This window comes from Gavia stellata, chromosome 12, assembly GCF_030936135.1.
Source record: "Gavia stellata isolate bGavSte3 chromosome 12, bGavSte3.hap2, whole genome shotgun sequence".
NCBI classification, from domain to species: domain Eukaryota; kingdom Metazoa; phylum Chordata; class Aves; order Gaviiformes; family Gaviidae; genus Gavia; species Gavia stellata.
The window spans coordinates 22,321,764-22,334,390 of NC_082605.1; positions in this window are offsets into that span (position 1 = coordinate 22,321,764).

The following is a 12,627-nucleotide window of genomic DNA, read 5'->3' on the forward strand; positions in this document are numbered from 1 at the left end:
GGTATCAATGTTGGTATGCAAGCTGAAGTGGTCAGAACCTTTCTTAAACGCGGCATAATCAGTACAGTCTCCTGAGCCTTAGGAAAAAGAGACAGAAAGACTTCAAATGGAAACTTCATTATCTGTATGTTTTGGATCCCTGTTCCATGGAAACACTCACCACATGAGAAGGAAGGGGTATAAACTTGGGCTTTTGAGTGTTTAGGTTTACCAGTCAAATCACTCTTTCAAAGGAAAGAATCTTCTAATATGTAGTCCCAATTCAGCACGACACCTAAATACATATTTTTCACTTAATATGAGAGTGATCCTACAGCTACAGCAACGAATACACAGGAGCACCTGAAAATTTGCTAATTAGTAACTTCTACTGCTAAGGACCAACCGTTCCACAAATCTGGCATTAGACAGACCCTGAAGCCAAGAATTTAGAATCTAAAGGCTCTTTAAATTCAGTGTTTTCCTTGAACAAGTCCTTATGTTCCTCTTGATGTCCTCTGGCTAGAAATATTAGCAGTGTTAAATAGCCAGCCTCCACTTTTGAAGATAATTTGCCTTAAGCACCTTTACAAAATGTAGGGAAAATTTTGGTTGTTGACTTGTATTATTTTTATTGATGTGGAAAATGTAAATGTGATTCCTTAATAAGAAATGCACTCAAGGATTTATTGTGACAGAACATTTTTTCATGTTCTAAATGTATTTGCAATTGTTTAGGCTTAAAACAAAGGACAACCTTTCTAAGAGGTTTGGGGAAATCACGTGTTTAACACTAACTCCAAAAGGCAAAGCTTGCTTTTGATAAGGGATAAGGAAATGATAAGGGGATAAGGAAATACCCTCTTCATTATTGAAAGACTGATTCTGATATTCTTAAAGTCTGCTAAAATAAGAACTGTAATAGGTTACAACAAACAGTTTGATGCAGGTATGAAACCAGAGAAAGTAGGTCTCTTTTATATCATTTTCAAAGGGCAAAGATTGCTTCTTGATTCAAGATCCTATAGAACTGTACATGGTTGTGAGGGCTTGAAGAACTGCATGAGGATTATTATATGCAGGTTTGAACATTCAGACATTCAAGAGAGAATTCTGGAGCATTTTCTGGTTTTCCTACTATTCTACTACTACAGGTTAGTTTATACTACAGAAAATGCTTCTCCATAGAGTTGAGGATTGAAATGTGATTAGCATATGTGTGCAGACATCATTACTTAGGGTTTTGCTTGGTAAGCGATGTGTTCTTGACCAGATTGTGAAAGTTATTCAGCGATACTACAAGTCTCTATTGTATGGATTTCGGTATATTCATTTACTTCTGAGAGCAGCCAGTGAGGAGGAGCTGTAAGAAGAGCTGAGCAGTGGCCCTGCAATCTGCGATCATGAAATTGGACCAAGACAAAGAGAGAGGGATCATGCAGTCACCTAAGAGCAGGACAGCAAACGAGATAAACATGAGAGATTGTTTTCTTAGATCCTTATGGATTAATTCCTAATAGACTGCGTTTTTACTCTGTTCTGTAGCAGTTAAAAAAAAATAAGTCTGATCTTAGATCCACATGGAGGACTTTGACTGCAGTACTCCCTTCTCCTTGCATGACTAAAATCCTGTGAGAAACACGCACAATCCCAGTACTATTAACTGAATTTCCTGAGTCACATCAGCAGCAATACCTATTCCTCGCTGAAAGCAAAGCTGCGAAGCTGAGATCAGCCATGTAAATCTTGGAAGAAAATTTGGCCTTGAACATTTCACTTATTCTGACACTGCAAAAATACAGCCATGTATGGATTAAAAGTGCAGCAAATGTTTACGAAGTACAAGGAAATGCTTAGAATAGAAAATACAGAACAGGAGAATGAAAAGGGGACGAATAACAACTGATCATGCAGGTGAATTTTCACCATCTTCCTTTAATTGACACAACAGTAATATTCAAAACTTTAGGATTTTTCATTATGGTAATTTCTCTTTTTAATTTGTGAGTGCAGTGTAGCTTACCTTGATGCTCGGGACTACGTTATGTTGAGGGATGTGCATAGTTCCCCAGCACCTAGTTATATTTTGGGGTACTTAATCAGCAGAACCATTTGCATAAGCGCTTTGCAAAATAAGTGCTCCTCAAAATAGCCTTGAGTAAGATAGCAATGTGTTTAATTCACTACTATTTCTTTTTTGTATTATAACAGATCATTTGGCATTGTGCAATTTCCTCTCGATTATTCTCTGTGATTCCAACAGCATGTTTTGGTGCATAAAGAGAGTCTAAATGAGAGTGCTGAATAGAAGGGTATAAAAGAGGCTTCCCAGAGCATTGATGTTACAAGAAAACAGGTTAAAGTCCTATTAGCTTTCAATGTACAGTCTAATAGACGAGAAAACAATGCAGAAATGAAAAGGAAGCTCTGCCTCTAGAAAAAAAATGCAATACCAGTAAAGATCTCTTGCTAAATATTTATATCCAGTCATGGCTAGGTTTGATGCAAATAGTTTTCATGGACCTTCACATTTTAGAATTTTAGAATTGATCTATTTTAAATAAGTGCATACATAAATAAGTGCATCCTAAATATCTGTCTCTGTATTAGGAAACCCTAAGTAAAATCATTATTCTTATCTCACAACAGATAAATTTAAAGGCTTTTTCTTCCAAGTATCTTTGGTCCTGATTCCTAGCTGGTGTAAATTAGCATTTCTTCATAAAGCTCAAAGCTATTCCTACTTACACCACTGGAGTATCCAACCCTGTTTACCTGTCAAAAATGGAGAACACCTCTAGAATAGTAAGTTCAAGTTCAAATCTCTTTAGTGCATCCAGGAAGAGAAAACATTCATAAATAGTGATTACTATTCAAGCTAACATTTTGCTTTTCTAACATATTCTGAATCTATATAAATTGTCTGCTGCATATCCAGCAGATGCAAATGTATCGATACTTGCATGCGTGACTTGTTTGGAGTGCAGTATAATTATCAAGAAATAGAATCAATTTCTAACAAATCAGCTGCCATGTGCAAAGCAGGAGTCCAGTAGTAATTAATGTGATAAAATGTATTCACATTTCTCTCTATCTCTTTCTTTTACCCACTTGGTGACACTTGATAAGGTCTGCCTTCTGAATGAGCAAACAGTTCATACACAAGTCCTATGAAACCGGATGACTTGCAGAAGAAATTCATTAATAAACAAGCAAAAATCAATTAATCTAGGCCTAGAATTACACCGTAACTTTCAAGCAACTTGATACAATTGGTATATGCTATGTGAACCGACTTTGAAGTGACTTTGAAGGAACTTCGATGTGTCTATGGAATTCTTAGCAAAAAGAAAGACACATTTAGTTGTAGGAAAAAGGAAAATAGATTAGTTTGGTTTTAAATGTGCCAAATAATTCTCTGTAATAAAAGGAATCTCTAAGCTTGTGCTTATATTTAGGCACGTTAACATGTGCTTCTCCATATATATACAAATACACAGCTCATAATCAAGTTTTCTTTTCAAATCACCAATTTAAATAGAAAAAAAGAAGTCTATAAGATACTATGATTTGAAAGATGATCATCTTCTAAAAATCAAACCAGTGCTTAATGTCTGTTGTGTGGCAAGTTGTTAAAGAAAGACATGGCTATTTATATTTATTAAACACTAATAAATAATTTATCTTCTGAGCCTTAATTGGGAATAGTGGACCTTCTGTTCACCCAGTGTGGACTCTCCTGGGCAGGGAAGCGTCACCCAGTTTCCAGCCCCTTGCCCTTCTTCCTCGCTGGCTTAGCATAGACTACAACCCTTGGGCAGGCATCACCCTTTACATCCTCATCTTTGTCTCACCGGGCCATGTGTGGGTGCTGCAGGCGAGGAAGGAGTTGTGGGCTCCATTCTTGTAAAGAGAGAGCAAAATATTAGGGGTATGTAAATACAAGGGTATAGCACAGGGAGATGGCCAATATCAGTGGGCTGGTAGGGGACAAAATGGTGCTTTAATGACAGACCTTCATATGAGCTGGCTTTGCCTTGATTATTAATTTCCTTACTGTTGAGTAGGCCCAAGAGCCCTGTGCTCCTCTCTCGCAGCACCGAAAAACCTTCTGTAGAACAGGTACTCGATATGGTGAAGCCATTAGAAACTCCAGCACTTTTCTCCTTGGCTTTTGTTTAAAGGACTTCTTTCTCCTTTTTTTTTTTTTTGTGTCTGGATTCCACTAGCAGCCAGATATATTGTTCAAGCAGAACAGGTAAATAATTTGTATGGCTGTTCCCATCTCCAGATCATCTTGAACCCTGTCTAGGCATTAATACAATCTGTTTGCTGCACTGATTATTCTATTTGGATATATCCCCTATCCTAAAATACATAGATTATGCTGAATTAAGTCCAATTTCATCTAGAAACCAGCTGATTATTTTCTTCTTTTCTTCATTATCAAAGAGATTCTAAATGATAGTAATAAACAGAAATAGCATCACCAAGGAGGAAGGGAATGGTAAGGATCATAATTTCACGCTGAATCATTTACTTGTTAAACAATAAGCCCTGAAATTAACTTTCCCTCTTGACACACATGCATGCACATATGCATGCAAATAAAATGATTAGAGACTTCATCTTAGGCAAAAATAATGGCCATGTATGGTTCAGCTAATCTTAAAGTCACCCTGGCATTACAGTCCTGCCTTGTTCCTATTAATATTATTTAGTATTCAACTTAGTCTCATTGCCAGCCGGTTTAAATTCATCTAAACTTTAAGCGTTTGTGTATGCCTAGGTCAGCACAGAACTAGTCCTAGTCTCTTTTATTTATTGCTGCACAGCAATGTATGGCTATTACAAAACCTAAATATTTCCTGACAGCTCTCTGGGGAAATCTAAAGTTAATAATTTACATTCATGGTACTGTTAATGCTTTCTGTCAGGCTGAAGACCAGTTGTTAATAACTTGGCAGATTTCCAGGTTCTTGTCTAAAATTAGCTTTGGTTTCACTTTTTGTTTTGTTTACAAATATTAATTCTGATTCATTCATTCCCGAGGCAGGAGCGGCAGGCGGGCTCCCCGGTCCCCTTCTGAAGACATTTCTCCATGCCCTTGGTTTAAAAGAGCATTTCTCCACCTCTTCAAAACTGAACTCCACCGATGTTTTGCTCAACTGCCCATTCACTTTGGGAAGAAAGTTTGGTGGATTGGTGGATGTCTTGATGGCCAGTGTGCAACCACATTACGTTGGCCCCTGGGAACCCACCTGGATGCTTGTCCCAAGACTGGGATCCACAAACCCCAGTCTGCATTAGCTCTTTGGTTCACACTTGCTTTCCTCATGGCACACAGCTGCCGCAGCTCCTGGGTGGGTTATACGCTGCCAAGGTAAAGTTGCAGTCCAACAGGAGGAGGGAGTTCCTCTTTGGTTTGGGGCTTGATTTTTACAGGATAGCCACCACGGTGTATCCTGCTGTAAGATCCTAATGGACACAAGATGCCCATCATTCTTAACAGCAACTAGGAACTGCAATGTCAGTAAAGAAAACATTTATTTTTCCAGGGTAGGTTTTTTCCAGGCGTATAAAAAAAAAAAGGTAGTTCAAAGGACCGAAACTGGTGCTAGTGAGTGTCTTGCTGCCTCTGCAACTGGCTGAAACTATTTCAGGTGAGTTTAGATGTCATTTGCAACCTGAAAGGAGTCAGTGTGGACATCTCGTCCCACTGCAGTTCTTCAGGAAAGCCTGTTGAAAGCTCTTATAAACTCCCTGCCCTCATACTGCTGGAGTATCTTTAAGCTTACCCTTCCTGGGAGAAGGACGGTGTACCACTTGCCCAAGTCAAGAGAAGATTAGAAGCAACTCATTAGCACATTTTCAACAAAAGAGGAAAAAGGACTTGAACCCATTTCCCCAAAGTCTTTCCTTTCCCTACAGCTTCACTGCAGTACCTTGTTGTTCAGCTGAGAAAACCTCCCCCTTTTCTTTTCCTGAAAGCGAGTCCCAGGATGACTTGTTGCCCTGTAAGGGAGTCCAAGAAGCAGACAGGGGGTTTCTGATGCATCAGAAAATTCAAGTGTCATCTTTAATACCCGCTCAACACCCCTCACAGCACATGTTATGTCCTACTTTCTTTCATACCTTATGCCTGACACGCTTTGTGTGCAAAAGAGATCTTTTCTCCCCTTTCTCCTCCAGAAAAGAGGATATGAAAATGAATAGCTTCTTAATAAACTGGCCATAACGGTACTTTTTTTAAGTAGGAGAAGCTGCTAGCCAGGCGTCATGATGACGAGCGACTGGTGCCCGTGCTGGGTTTGGGAGCCCGGCATTTGAAGCTGGCTGGCTGTAATTGGGAAGAATAACAAACAATGAGCAACAGTGAAATGAGAAAGAGAGAGATAATTTCAGATGTTAGAGCAATAAACTGCAAATGAGATTCTATGCCGGTAAATATATAATACATCAACAAGCCAAGAACAATAAAAAGAGGGTCTCTCTCTCAGTAAATGGTAAATTCCTGCTGCATGCTGATCAAATGAGATTTGTGAACCATTGCGGGGAGATCCCCTCGGCCATTAGCTCGGTGAATGGGTGCCAGGTAAAGGTGTTGGTTGGGTGTCTCTTGCTGAGAAGGACAGAGGCTTGCAGTTACGCTTCTGAGAAACACAGCAGTTCGAGCCTGGCTGGAGTGGAAGGTCCCAAGTGAGGTGACCTGAGACTGCTCCGGTCCCTCCGTGCACCGTGATTCCCTCCATGGCCACCAGCTGGAGGTATAGATGTGTAAGAAATGCAGCAATAAAAGCTTTGTTACTAAGGATATTATTTTGTTTGAAAGGAGAGCACCATAAAGATATCACAATACCTTTAATATGGATTTTAATAAAAAGATCTGGGATATTAAATATGAAGCAAGCAAAAGATTAAAATGAAAACACTGAATAGCGGACTTTACGGTGGCACAAATTAAAGCGTTCCTGTGATATAAGGCTCATATTGAAAAAAACGCTGCATGAGATCTTGAAAGAGGTGAAGTCTTCAAGATACCATTGTAAAGGTTTATCAGCAGTTCCTTTATTAACATCCCTATCCTTGAAGAAACCTACACAGTATCTTTTGATGACATTCTAATTTACATCCTCTTTTACTGAAGAAATGCGAATTTTGCTACTAACTTCAGTTGGATAGAATCAATTTTTTTTATCATTATTACACTGATAATAATTGGAAGGCTGTTTCCTAGCATTCTTAAGCTTTTACTCATAGATAGGAAGTAGATATTAAACTTTTAATCTGTGAATAATAATGTATGCTCTTCAGTCTCAGTATTTGCGTACCATCTAGACATTTAGCTTTAGTGTTTGTGAACATGTTAAGAGAAATGTGATAACTAGTTTGCGGGTTATATTGTCAGGTTTGGTAAATTTAACACTTTCAGATCTCTTCAGAAAATGTATTTCATAATGTATCGAATTGAAAATCGATCCACACTTACACTTCAGCTGAACCTTTCAAGCCTTTCTGTCAGACTTTTTCTATCTCAATGTTTGCTCACTAAATACTGTAGACTCTACTGAGTGATTAGTAGAGAATCTTCTAGTTGTTGGAAATTATGATGAAAACTTCTAAATTCTAATTCACATGGAAAATGTTTTCTTCTGCAGTTCACAGAAATCTCTGAAGAGTAGGCTGAAGTTTTCATCTCATTAAAACTTACAGGACAGATTTCATACAGATGTTTGAATGCCCGTTCCCACGTATGTAGATATTGAATGAGAGCAGCACTATTTTAGCTGAAGAATGTGTAGAGCTCTTGCATTTGGCCCTGGCAGTCCTGTCAGTTACTTGACAAAGAGCTGGAAAGTCCTGCACTGGGATGACTAACCAGAATGACTCAGGAGTGTTGAAGTCATAACCCAAGCCCTCACATGAAGCTAGTGTATGGATGAAGTTGCTGTCATGTTGTAGCAGATGTTAACATCTTTCTGCCATGTCTTTAAATAAGTATTCTGATGAGCAGGTTCTACATGACAATGTCTACTTTAGACAGTTCTGATAAAGAATACTGCTTTGACAAGTACAACATTATTTAAAAGTTTAATAACTATGATTGTTTCTAGTTTTCCTCTATGAACATTTTGGTGGCAGGTGATAACTCCTAGTGCTGGTACAGAGGCATGGAAAGGGGTGACACTAAAAGGGTGAGAGGTCTGTCACCTCTGTCCTGATAAGAGGGAAAAAGGCTTAGATGACCTAAGCATTGTGTTGGAACTAAGGTAGCATTAGATCTTGTTCCTGCCATCGTGACCAAGGTCACGTCCAGAAGGGACAATGGCTGGAGCATGTGTAGGGTAGTCCAAGCTCCCAGCTCTCCTTTCAGTGAAAACCTTCTGTGAAAGGTTGGAGAATACCTGGATCTTGACTCCATCTGGAGTTAGGCTGTGACTGGGTTACACAGCTGGGCCGAAGACTCAACGTATTCTCAAGTCTAGTGACATACGTAGTGAATTTTGCTTTTTCTGTCTTCATATATACTGCTTATTATACAATGGAAGACTTAAACTGCAAAGAAAAAGGGAAGTGAAATGGAAAATTGTATATGAGGTTAATTCTTCCAGCATGCCTCCAGGATCTGTGTATCTGCAAATGCAAAGAGGTGGCAGGTCAATAGCACATAATCTTTTGGCGAACCACTGTACATATCGCCTACAGAAACTTCTAAGCTTGAATTAGTTTTGCCTTCCCTCAGTTGCTGGAAACATGGCAGTCATTGCTAAACGCTACTATCACTGTTGCAAATCTTTTTTTAAGGTTATCCATTTTGCCCCAGGAAGCTTTTGTGGCTGACATTTTTCTTTCTATCAAACAGCGTAAGATAAATAATTACTCTACTTTGCCTCACTCTACTTCTGCCTCACTTCTGTTTAGCTTATGAAAAGAGTTGCAGGCTAGGAATCCACTGACAAAGGCACCTATGCTTATCCCAGCTACAAATTTAATGTAGAAAACACATTTTTTCTGAAATCAGAAGCGTTAATTTCTGCAAGGAACAGAGAACACAGAACTGAGACACACATACAGCTGAAACTGAAGCAAAACTGTCGTAGGGTATGAGACCTTGTGATTCTTGATATCATATTTCAGGATCTTAAAGGTGAGGAGCATACTCACTGTAAATGGATGCTGATCCTCACTGCTGCCTCCAGGAATATCAATAATGAATACTAATGTTCATGACATATTTCTAAACTACTTAAACAGATACAATTGCTTTTTACATTACATAGGGTAAAATGGGGTGACTAACTAACAAAAACCAATAATTCACTGACTATTTTAAGAGACACATGCAAAGATGTGCCTCAATTACTTGACAAATGTTTTATACTAGCCTGAATTTGGACAGTCTTACACATAAATGGTGTTCCAAAAGATAACCCTCTATGTGATAGAAGCTGCAGAACAGAAATTACTACAAACTAATATATTGACTTTGTAACTATATGTTGTCTTCAATTGACTCGTGGAGTCACAACGTGTTTATGTACAAAGCCAGGCATGATAAATGGACACAGAAACCATGGAAAAGGTGTTATAAAGAGGAATGCAATTATTGTGGTTGTATTTATAATGAATTCATGGCCCGTGGTTCTGGTAACGGGATAAGCAGTTTACTTGAATGCCGTTTACCATTCTGGACAGTGTCAACCTGAACTGGTAGCATATTTTAGTTTTATCGTTTTCCCGAAAGGGGTTTTGTCGATGGGTCTGGACTGAAGCCAATTGTTGGCACAGCCCAGTGCTGTTCTTGAAAAGCTGCAGGTGTGAAGACATACCCTGAAGCGCAGTATACCGGCTGCACAAGGGCACCCTAACATTTCCCACACAGACTGATACCTTTACTCCATATGTCTCAGCGTAAGAGACCAATAGACCAGCCAGGGTTTATAATGAATAGAAAAGACTTCACCACTCTTCAGACTAAACTAATTTCTGTGCCAGTTTTATCCCACTACACCACAATGAGGTATTACTGTCTTTATTTATCATACATATCACTGCAAAGAGCAGAAATAACACCATAACTTTATGTGTTAAAAAAAAAGGACAACAGTTGAGACAGTTGAATCAAATGATACCTTTGTTTGTACTATGTATATATACACAGACTCACAAACATATATACATATAGACACATACATATATAAAAAGCTAATATGTCTACATCTCCTAAGGCACAAGGAAACACTACCAGCAATGTTGGTACGTGAGCAATGTGAGTATGTGAAGCAAAATTTTATATTGCCCATGAGGCAACTCTTTCAGAATTACTGGCATTGCATACTGTGTATAAACTGAAAAAAAGAATATCAAAGTACTAGTAAATAAGCTCCAAATGACACGGTTCATATGAGATAACTGCACCTTTACTGTGCTTTCCTAAGACCTGATTAAGCACAAGGGCTGTGATTGTATTACGACAGTTATACTCATTACGACTTAAGCAGTTTACTGTTGAAAGACATTTTTATGCTGATGTCAACAACGCAACACACTGGGGTTTATATCTTTCAGTCCTTTTGTTTGGGCTAAATACAGCAAATTCTCTCATTGCCTCTTTCCTATTGAGACACGGTTACTTACTGTTGTGAATGCCCCCAGAAACATTTGTGCTATTGCATTAAATCAATGCATATATTCATAACATCCCGGTGAAAGTGTGTAAAATTCACTAACAGCAATGCTAGCGGGATGTTAACTGCACGCAAAGCACATGGGTACGTTCTGCAGTGCATTGATGGGAGAGGAGTGTTTCTGTTTCAGCTTTCTAGTTTAAGCTCTCTAATTGTTGCTGTCTATGAAAATAAAACCATGTGAAAAGTCAAAATTATTTTTAAGATACGGAAACCCTGTTGTGTCTTGTACTTGATTGTTAGAAGAAGATGTGAATCCTTAGAAGGATCCTTCGTTATGGGACGATGAGTAAGTTCATCTGATGCAGGGATGGTGGATCCTGTTTGTTCAGCAGCTTGCTCAACCCATGCCTTTTGCCTTGTCCCTGGATGTCACGGGACCACCAGAGTGCCGTTATTATTTAGTAAGCCAGCTATGGCCTTCCTGTCTGCTTATTTCAATACCAGTGAATCCATCTGGGATATGAGTGAGGTCTCATCATAGACACCAAAGTAGAGTCCAGCCCATTACTCCTCCTATGCCAGCAAGGTGCCTTAATACTGGGTGTTTAAGAGAAGCATCTGTAGTGTCACACCATACACGAGTCCCAATGTCATCTGAAATGCAATGAGCTGTTAGGATTTAGGAAAATGTTTTGAAAACGCAAGATTTAAACCCTCCCCAAAGGCTTTATGTACTGAATTTGAATTGCAAATAAGCTACAATATTTTCTATTTCTCTAGGAAAAGTAAGCAATAGCAGTCAGGAGTGAAAAACAAATGAAAATCCAGGTCCTTTGGTGAAAAAGGAAAAATAGGAGTGATCAGTATCGGAAACCTTAGTTAAATAACATGGGGTACCTCGAAGGTTCCTCCTTCGTAATACGGTTCAATAATTTTAAATAAGCAGTAAGTACTACAACAGCATAGGTAAATCTTGCTGGAGACTGTAACACTGGTTGCTTCTGCTTCTGCTCTGGTAGTTACAAATATTTGCTATTCAGTCTGTTATGGGTATCTGGAAAATAGTTTGAGTGCAGAAAGCGCCTCAGGGATAAAAAGTTTGAAAAGAAAAATGTAGCTGTGTATCATTGGCATTCATGAGAAAATTCACATTAGATGCCTTCAAATCAGGTGCTCAGGAGACAATATAGAGATCAGGAGCAACGGTGTGCCAAGAATGCAAGTCTAGCTGGGACAGACTCAGCTTATTTCCTGGCAGATGAAGAATACAAAAGTACGTAAGGCCAAATTCAAAAGATAATATAGATGCGTGGAAGGTGGTGGGAGGGAAAGCTAAGGCTGCAGAATAAAAAGGCTATGCATGCACTCCCTGGATTATAGACTCTTATCTTCATACTTTTATTCCTTTCCTCCTATATGCATTCAACAGATCTCCTTCTATAGGTAGTTACACCAAGATACCAGCCCCGGAGTGAAGCTCCTCTGCCAACATCACTGTGGAATTTGGCCCCAAATCCCCGTTGTTAAACACTGGTTCTTTCACCAGGTCAAAAAGTTGCTATTTCTGCAAACATAGCTACATTTTGCCGTGGGTAAAAATGTCAATTTGCTTGAATTTAGCTAAGAGCAAAATCTCATCATTCCCACTGCCTGACAACTTTTACCTCAGAAAGATGTCAGTTCGCCACCTGAACCAACTCCTTCTTGCTTTTACAAAACTAACAGGCAATTGTGGCAGAAATGTGAAATGTTGCATATTTTCATGAAAACTCAGATGACACCAGAAGTGCATTTTCTCCTTTGTCACAGGCTTGATCTTGTAAGTGTTTTGTTACTCAAAAAATAAGCAGCTGAAGAAAGTATAGGTCTTGAAACATAAAGCCTAGGCACCAGGTTGAGCCTCAGCTCAATAAAGAACAAAATATTGGCACTTATGTTAATGCATTAAATATATGTCAGGCTATTTTAATTAATAAATTAATCTATAAAGTATCTCCTTCTAAACACCATTGGCAAG